This window comes from Mandrillus leucophaeus, unplaced genomic scaffold (genome assembly GCF_000951045.1).
Source record: "Mandrillus leucophaeus isolate KB7577 unplaced genomic scaffold, Mleu.le_1.0 Scaffold285, whole genome shotgun sequence".
NCBI classification, from domain to species: domain Eukaryota; kingdom Metazoa; phylum Chordata; class Mammalia; order Primates; family Cercopithecidae; genus Mandrillus; species Mandrillus leucophaeus.
The window spans coordinates 678,519-688,951 of NW_012102976.1; positions in this window are offsets into that span (position 1 = coordinate 678,519).

Genomic DNA, 10,433 nt, shown 5'->3' on the forward strand with positions numbered 1-10,433 from the left:
TTTTTCTGAGATGGAGTTTCACTCAGTGGCCCAGGCTGGAGTACAGTGGCACAGTCTCAGCTCACTGCAACCTTCACCTCCTGGGTTCAAGTGATTCTCCTGCCTTAGCCTCCCAAGTAGCTGGGATTTACAGGTGCCTGCCACCACACCCGGCTAATTTTTTTATAGTTTTAGTAGAGACGGGGTTTCACTATGTTGGCCAGCCTGGTCTTGAACTCCTGACCTCGGGTGATCCACCTGCCTCAGCCTCCCAAAGATAAGAAGTATTTTATCCTGAAAATATACCTTACAATGTGGTTGGCTTTTTAAAAAGTTTTATTGATATATAATAAGTGCATATATTTAAAATGTACAATTTAATAAGCTGTGACATGTATACACCCTCAAAACCATCACAACTTTCTAGATAATTAACATAATTAACACCTTTGGTGGCTTTTTGAATCATATAGATTGAGTGATGGTTCTAGGAGAAATAGTTTTCAGGAAAAGAAACTTTTCATACAGGTTATTATTTTTTTTTTTTAAAGGAAGTATCCACATAAGTATCTGAATACTGTAGTTAACAGATAAACTTTGAGACTTTGGGGGTTTTTCCGCTTATTTATTTATTTATTTATTTATTGAGACAGCGTTTCGCTCTGTCTCATAGGCTGGAGTCTAGGGGCACGATCTTGGCTCACTGCAACCTCCGCCTCCCGGGTTCAAGCAATTCTCCTGCCTCAGCCTCCCGAGTAGCTGGGATTACAGGCCCTGACCAGGCTGCTCTCGAACTCCTGACCTCAGGTGATCCGCCTGCCTCAGTCTCCCAAAGTGTTGGGATTACAGGCATGAGCCACCGTGCCCGGGCTTTTTGCCCTAATTTAAATATAAGAGACAAGCATACATTGTATTATCCTATCTTAGATTTAGCTCCAAATAAACAAACACCTGTACTATAAAACAGAGATTCTTAATATTTTCAAACGTCCAAGAAAATGAAAACAAAAGCCACAGTCACATAACATTACATTTGAGGATTTAAACGCACACACACACACACATCAGGAACTTCAGCTAATTCCAAAGCAAAACAATTCAGAGAGATTGTATCTATAAATCATAGCAATATATGCAAACTTCCTAAATTTGTCATATTCGGTCTGGAGGACACCCATCTTGTAGGCAGGGCTACTCTAGGAAAAATCGAGGAAGAAAGTGTCTTCAGTAACTGTCAAAAGCCTCCAACCCACATTTTATTTAACCCTTCCAGTGATTTATTTAACCCTTCCAGTGATTCTTCCATTTTTTTTCAGAGAACTCCCCTTGTCCATGGGGCCCATATTGATGTATCAGGCTTCTCAAAGCTATGAAATAATTTTTTTTTTTAAACAGTGTCTCACTCTGTCGCCCAGGCTTGAGTGCAGTGGCTCAATCATAGCTCACTGCAGCTTTGACCTCTTGGGCTCAAGCCGTCCTTCTGCCTCAGCCCCCCCAAAGAAGCTAGCTAGGACCACAGGTGTGCACCACCACCTAGAACTAATATTTCTTGTGCAGAGACAGGGTTCTTGCTACGTTGCCAGACTGGTCTCATACCTCAGGCCTCAAGCAATCTTCTCAACTCAGCCTCCCAAAGCACTAGGATTACAAGCTTGAGCTACTGTGCCCACTCTTGAATAATTTTTATGCTCAAGAAACTAAAATATATCCATACTGTGTCCATATATTCTATTCTCAGGCGCACTTTTTGCTTCCCAAGGTGATAGCTAGTGAATGTAGTAAATGGGTGGAATGCGTCCTCCATTCCCCTTTCCTCCCCTCTCTTGCTGAGCCACTGCAACAGCTTGCACAGAGACTATTCTACCCTTAAGTGTCCAGGGACAAAAAGAAAGCCTGCTAACCATCTTTGCCCAGACTTAAAAGGAAGGATGGGTTCCCAGGAAGGCCACATAGAACTTCTGCTAGAAGGCAAGTTCACTTGGTGCAAGACTAGACTTACTGTAGTGGTCCACCCTAGACTTCCCATTAAGCGAAATCACATATTGCCTAACATAAATGATTTAATTTTCATATGGGGCTCTTTTGTCTCTAACTGGACTGTGAACACCATTATAGGCAGATGCCATATGTCTTATTATTAGTCTCTGATACCCCCAAGCACTTGGGACATGTATTAAATATTAATAAAAATAAAACAATTAATGAAAATCATTATATGTTATACTGTATTAATGCTACTTGTACTGCATACTTAGGTGTATCTACTTCAATATTTGAGGTGGAAATGAACCCTAAGGGTTTTATTTATTTGTTTGTTTGTTTAGGAAATTACATAGTACGATCACAGAAACAAAAAATTAGTTCTTAATGTATACTAAAGAAAACTTAAGATTTTCTTGCTAATTATGCAATACAGCAGAGAGGACTCCATTTCCATTGTGCAATTTTCAGTGTTACCATTTTTCTCAGGCTCTATTACAAAGAAAACAAAGCAATAGGAGAAAATAACTTAAAAGTATAAAGAAAACCTAGGAGAAATTTCAGACTCTGTCCACTGTAAGGTTTTCCAGGGTTCAGAAATGAGGATGATTCATGATTTCTGTTGGAAACTACTGGCATTATTGTTTTTAATATTTCAACTCAAATTCATATAAAAATTGTCCATTTAAGTGAAATTTTGTTTTAGGATTTAGGATTCCTTTTATACCAAGTCAGCAGGCATAAAATCCATGTAAAGAATCCTTACTTTTTTCAGGTCATTATTGTACAATGTTTAATTATAACTACTCCAAAAAGTAGACAACAAGCTGTAAATACCCCCAAAATAGTTTGGAATTTCCATAAAGGCAAGCATATTCATCCCTCTTCTTCCCCGCTGTATCATACGCGTTTAATAAGAGTAGCTGACCCATAGTAAGTGCCCATTAAATATCTGTTGAATTAACTGAATGAGTAAATGAACAGAAGCCCAAAATGGGATGCATATGTATAAAAAAGATCAAACTTCTTTCATGAGGCATAGATTTTATAAAGTACCATTTCTGGGAAATCTCTTATTTAATCAACTCCAAAACTCAGTTTATCTAATTTTGTTTTCAAATTGTTTAATAAAAAGTAAAAATAGACTTTGCTTTTTAAATCGAAAGAATTTATTTTCGTTTAATCAAATTTAAAACTTTTCTACTACTGATGTCTGAATAATGTCAGATATTTTGAGAAACTATTAAAATATTTTCTCCAGATCAATGAAGTTTGGTCCTTACAAAAACTTTTTTACTTACAGGATTTTTATGTAAATCTTTTATGTTTAAAAATGCAAATTTATTTTTATACTCTGATTTTCCAGATAAAAAGAACCCTTAAAATCAAAACTAAAGTTAACTCAAAGGCATACATTTCATTTGAGTTGAAGCCATAGAGGACAATGAAGCTGATGGTTACTTTACTAGGGAACATTCATCATTCCACAATGGTGAACCTTGGAAAACCTCACAGTGGACATGGTCTGATGTTCTGCCTGGCTTTAAGGAGCTAACAACAAAACAAAACAAAACAAAGGAGCTGCTCATCCCGGCTAATGTGATGTTCTCAGGCAAGCCACCCTCCTTGTGGTCAGGTGGTAATGATCATGGCAGACACCGTCTCCAAAGCTCACCAGGGCACCAGACATGGAACAAAAACATAAAGCTTGGATGAAACATTTCAAGATAACGTGAAAAGAAAAAAATCTGTGGGCTCCTCCACATAAAATAGATTAACAGAAAATCAGCAAATAATAAACATGTTACAGTTTTCCCTTGTTACCACCTCATACAAGCTAAAACTTGGTCTTAGGTTTAGGACGTAGTCCCTTAAGTTTGTGTAGATAAGATGATTAGAGAGCTCATCTTCTGAAACAAGGCAAAACAAATGTTCTATAGAGAAGGTCGTTCCATCAGTCTCATAAAGCAGACTAAACTAAATAAAAACCACTACTCCATACATTATATAGAGGCAAATGCAAAGGGAGCTAACAGAAAAAAACCTGCTATGATCAAGGAAAAAGAATTCCTATGACTCTTGGGAGGAGGACAGAATAGAGTAAAATGAGGAAGATGGTACATAAAAAGAAAAGAAAAATGTGGAAATATTAAGAAAACTGAAATACAATGTAAGAACAAAAAGAAGGGTGTGAAAAACAGATGAAATTTAAACAAAAGGTAGACTAGTTTCGTCATTTTATGTAGTATGTTAAAGGTAAATATTCAATACCAAAGAGTTATACATGCCAACACACAACACATTATAAACATCAATGTGAACTTTAAATTCAAAAAGAAAACTGATCATTCTAAGTTTCAGTGGGTTGGCTACTGAACCGTAAGGACAATATGTTTTTTAAAGTTGCTTTCTGCTTAGAAACCTCACATTTGAGGATCACTATTCACTCTTCTTAATGTCAGTTAGAAGAAATAATATTTCTTTACATGTCTTACTTGTTTTAATAGTTGTTATTCTGAGTACACTAGAATTTCATTTTCACTTAAAAAAGTGAGTAACATGAGGTTGTGACAATTCTGCTAATAATCACAGAGACATAAAACTGAATTCAAAGGAATGTGTATAATGCTAATGTATATAATGTATATAATGCTAGGGCCTTCCCTAGCTTTCCAAAATACAAAATTAGCCAAAATAAATTAAATCCTCCAAGCCACTATATTTTGAAATAATGCATATTTGACTACATTCAAGGTAAAAAAAAAAAAAAAAAAATGAGTATAAAGAAGGGTCCTTTCCAGGGATTCCATTCTTCTCAAAAAAATAAAAATAAATAATAAAACAAGAGAGGTCCCACAGCCAAGTAATCCTTTTGAAATTTAAAAGTAAATAATACTATTTATTTTTCTATTTGAATATACTGCTAATGGAATCTAAGTCTGAACATGTTTTCCTGCAATGCAAGTGTAAGTTTTATAAACTTTAACTTAATAAAATGTATTAACTCTCAGATACCTGAAGTTTGTTCTCAAAAACATCAACATCTGTTATAACCCAGGACGTACCAAAATCTCAGTGTTAACATTTAAAACCCCATTCAGCTAAACCAAAGTTCACTGCTTCTTTAAAAGGTACCATATATATATTTTTGTGAGCATACTAGTAAGAAGTCTCTTCACATATAAAACGAAAAGGAAAAATGCCCATTAGGTAAAAAATCTGAAAGATCACAATTTTTAAATAATGGTGAACAAATATTCATTTCTAAATGCTAATGTTTACTTTGTATTTGCTTGCATTGTGTCCTTCTCAAATGCTTTCAAAAAGCACTTACAACTGACCCCTACAACTTTCTCTGTGAGTGAGCAGAGGGTAACTGCCTTCACTCATGGAGAGAGTGGTAAAGGTTAAGTGTAATGCTCAAGGTCACATGCCAATCAGTAGCATCACTCAGTATAGAACTTCACGGACCTTAATTCTGAGTTTACGCCATAAGATAATGCATATGTTATTTTCTTCTCCTTTTGATTACTGACAAAGTATATAGATAGTTATCCATGTCCCTAATGTTAGAAGATAAGGATAGAAATCGCAAGCCTCAAAGGTTATTTCTACCCCTCCTTGCTCTTCTTTCCAAATAACTGCACACAACAAACATTGTTTAAGAAAAAAACCTGCAGAAATTGTATATGTCTGTAAAATACTAATAAATACCCAAATGCCCTTATTTTAAAAAAGCTGAAAGAAAGAAAGAAGTGTGACCTATGGAATATATGTCATGCTAAAATGCGTCAAGTGAAAAATAAAGAGACTTTCTATCTTGCACACCAAACACTTAAGTACAGTCTCTAAGTGCTTATAAATTATTATTTCTTAGAGTTTCACTTTAGATTAGCTGCTTTAAATGTATCAAAACAAAAAAAGGGCAAGTTTTCTAAATTAATTGTTTTAGCCCATGAAAATGGAATATATTCAACTAAACAGGGTAAGTGATGATTTGGTTAAACAAAGATTTATATACACAAAATTGCTCACATTGTAATAGATATTTCATATATGTGTTTGAAAAGTGTTAACAATGTGATGGAAAACTGTAACAATTCTGAGTCGATTAGCATTCAGGTTTTATTACCAAGGATCTCGAATGAAAGATAATTCTGGCTTTTTATAACTTCAGAGGGCTCAGGAATTAGACTGGATTTTATTGACAAGTAAAATAGAATGATTCTATAAATGAGGCAGGTGGTAGGCCCCATCAACTTGGCTTGTTTTGAAAAATTGATTCCCCAAGTGAGTAACCATATTAAGCGTATGGTAAAGTTTAGTGTGTTTTATTTACTAATTTCATAACTTCCTTTATGATTCCTGCCACACTATTTAGTGCAGCTATTTCAATAGCTAATTATTTATTAAGTCTACTCAAGAGAAAGTTTCACTCTTGAATGGAAAGAGAATAAGGATGTGGTCCCTAAGAAAATGATGCCATTTTAAATTTCACACGATTAGGTTGATACATTATCTGTATTATTATTAATCTGTAACAGATAATAACATCGTATCATTTTTGGGACAGTCCAAATCCAATTCATATAATTCATATTAATCATTAACAACATCCAACTTAATGACAGAAAGTGTGGGAGTCAGAAGATTTTATGATTAAAAACTGGACATGTCAGGTATCAAAGGAGGATATGACAGGCATACTATTTCAGACTATTTTCTGTTTAACCTTGAAAATAAAAAATAGTTCTGTAATGAAAAGTAAATTATACTGTAATTCCTCTCATTTATTCTCTGTTTGCAAAAATAATTGAGAAAGTGAAAATTCAATTCAATAATACAAATAATAGCATTCTCTACAATATCACTTATAATGTCACTCAACTACTATAAATATGAGAGTAGCATTATTTAATTAATTTCACACACATTAATTAAGCTTCTTTAAATACAAGGTACTGGGCACTGGAGATTAAATTATAAATGAAATACTGTTCTTACCCTCAAAGAGTTTTCTGTTTAACAGTAGGGAAAACCACAGATAACAGCAAATGCGTGATATGTACTACACTTTTAATAGCGACACGTACATTCTAAATGCAAGTTTAAATGAAAGGGGATCAACTCAATTCATTCAATAGCTAAATTTCTTTTTTCTTTTTTTTTTGAAAGGGTCTTACCAAGCACGGTGGCTCATGCCTGTAATCCCAGCATTTTGGGAGGCCAAGAGGGGCGGATCACTTGAGATCAGGAGTTCGAGACCAGCCCAACTAACATGGTGAAATCATGTCTCTACTAAAAATACAAAAATTAGCGCAGCTGTAATCCCAGCTACCTGGGAGGCTGAGGCAGGAGAATTGCTTGAATCCTGGAGGCAGAGGTTGCAGTGAGCCGCAATTGCGCCACTGCACTCCAGTCTGGGTGACAGACTGAGACTCCGTCTCAAAAAAAGAAAAAGAAAAGGAACCCAAGCCGGAGTGCATGCAGTGGCGTAATCATGGCTTACTGCAGCCTCCACCTCCAGGGCTCAGTAGCTGGGACTACAATCATGTGCCAGCACATTCAGCTGATTTTTGTATTTTTTGTAGACACGGGGTTTTGCTGTGTTGCCCAGGTTGGTCTCAAAGTCCTGGGCTCAAACAATCCTCCCACCTCAGCCTCCCTAAGTGCTGGGATTACAGGCATGAGCCACTGTGCCTGGTCCAGTAACTGTATTTCTTAAAGGGTCATACAAACTCTAGATTAAAAGTATAAATCCCATAAAACATCAGGCATATTGATAAAAATTTTATTTTATTGATAACAATAATTTTTATCTTCACAAAAAATTGTCTAAAAAACATAGTCATTCATATTTCAAGATATGCAAGGCACATAAGAGTTAAACTTGCAAAGATGCACCAAAGACTACTCAATATCTTTGCATATATTAACTCTCATTCTGTGCAATCACAATAACCCTATAAAGTAGGTGCTATTATTCCCATTTTACAGATGAGGAATCTGAGGCTAACCTGGCCAAGGTCACAAAGATAATGAGGAAAAGCTGAGATTTAAACTTACAGAATCCGGTTCTGGAGGCCCCATTCTTTTTTTTTTTTTTTTTTTAATTATTTTGTAGAGACCGGATCTCACCATCTTGACCAAGTTGGTCTCAGATTCTTGAGCTCAAGCCATCCTCCCACCTTAGCCTCCCAAAGTGCTGGGGTTACAGGCATGAACCAGCGTGAGGTCCTACTCTTAACCACTATACTAGAAACCTCTCTAAGACTGCTGGTGACGATGGAGCAGCTAACGTGGAGTGCTCTGTGACATGCACTCTCATGCAACCTTACAACAAACCCTTGAGAAGTCATTCTTTCCATCTACAGGACAAAACTCACAAAAGCCAGGTTAGAAACGTCCCCGAGGTCACACAGCCAGTGAGGGATGGTGGTAAGATTCAAACTCTGGCAGCATGGCTCCCTTGTGCTATGAGGTCTTTCAATAATTCAGTCTTACACTCATAAAAAAGGTCACATGACAAAATGTATTAATTCAAAAAGGCTTTGTATAAGTCTTCCTGAAACACTCTGGAAGGTTTTGGGGCTTATGACAAGCATTTCTTTAAGACAGCATTTACATTTAAGTCACTTTTCAACTTCACTACTTTGGACTGATCATAAACACATTTCTGCTCTTTAAAAAGAAATCTTTCTGTAGCAACTTGGCAGATTTTGGTACAGGAACAGTCTATTCTTTAAAATTAAATTTAGTAACAACTTATTCTGGTTACTCTGAAAGAGAAGGAGAGAATGAACTATTAAGAGGCCTTTCCTGTACTTTAATATTTCAAAACATGTTTGGTTTGGCCTAATTTGAATCTTGTGGACAACTAGCCCAGAACTTGACTCAAAAAGAGTAACACCATTTTAAAACAGCTGAATTCAAAAAAGCAACCTCAGGAGCCAATTCTGACAACTATTTCTCATAATTTTTACTTTTATTTCAAACAAAATATGAAAGATGCATACGGCAACATCCTCATAAAGCATATATGGACAGGTATTTGTAGTTCCCAACTATGGACAACCAAGAAACCAAATTGAAATTTTACAAAATTCTGTGGTATGACATTGCTGAACAAGCAATCAAGTACACAAAAGATGGTTATCAAAAGAGAAATAATCCATATTTCTCTCAAATCCTTAACATGCTCCATTGTGTCCAGTGACTGAGAAATTTAAAACTCTGTGCTGTAATGCCTCCCTGGAACAGAGGTGAGCTAAAGATTAAGTGTCAAGCTGGATTTCCATCTTACCTTGCTTTCCTCCAACAGGTTCAAAGACTTCATAACCTTTGATATAGACTTGATATTTTTTCAATAGGGAACCCATAAAACTATTTTCAAATAAAAACACTAAGCAATGCCACTAGACAATCTGTCTTTCTCTGATCTATCGCTGCTCTATCGCTACGCATTCAAATTAAAAATATCTTTTTGCTTCCCCTTTATTGAATAAAAGTTTAACTTTGAATTAGAAGAAAATGTACCCATCGTCCCTTTTACACTTTTTGCAGGTGATAGAATCTATCGGATCACATTGGTGGCTATCACTGCTCACTAAGCATCCTAAAGACAGAAAGCATGCCATTACCAAATGTTTTATAAGCGTTATAATGCCCCGATGGTGGAAGTCTGGCAATACCTAGATATACGGCAAGGCTGGTGAATAAGGAGTTGAGGGGCGGGGGAAGCGGGAGTGAGGGAGGGAGGAAAGGAGGGAGTCGCCACCTTAAATCCATGCCGGACCGGGAACCTGCAGCCCACAACCTGATCCCTACCCTCCCCAACAGTGGACCGGCCACCACATTTTTTCAGATCCTCCCCACCCAACCCAGAACAGCACTCACCCTTCTGCGAAGAAGTCGGCACCCGGTCCAGCTCCGAGACGGGTCGGGGTGGCAGCGAGGGAGGGGACGTCTGGGCTGTGGGCGGGGGGTGTCTGTGCGTCACTCGAGTACAGGACGGTGAGTTCGAGGGTTGGGAGCGCAGAGGAGCGGGGAAATCAAGTCACGGCCGAAAAGGGAGGAGGAGAAACGGAGGGGTGGGGTGATGGAGCGCCCCCTCCCTAAAATAAACCCACCGGCCCCTGCGATCCCTGCCCCACAGAGGGAAAACAAAATCAGGGGAAATAATAGACCGACCAATAAATCTCTAAAACGACGAGGAGCGAGGAACAGACTTTAATTTAAAGGGGGGAAAATTGAGCGAGGGCTGGAGGGGAGACAGAGGGAACTGGCTCTGGGTCTATCCCATGCCTTTGCAGTCCCCAAGCAGAGGAGGAGGCTGGCTGAGGGGAAGTTGCAGCGGCTCCCGAGGAGGAGGAGGAGGAGAAGGAGGAGGAGGAGGATGTTACACCGTAACAAGTACAGACAGACAGCCATGGATCAGAGGGGCGCTGCAAGCAGGAGCAGGGGCGGCCGCGGCT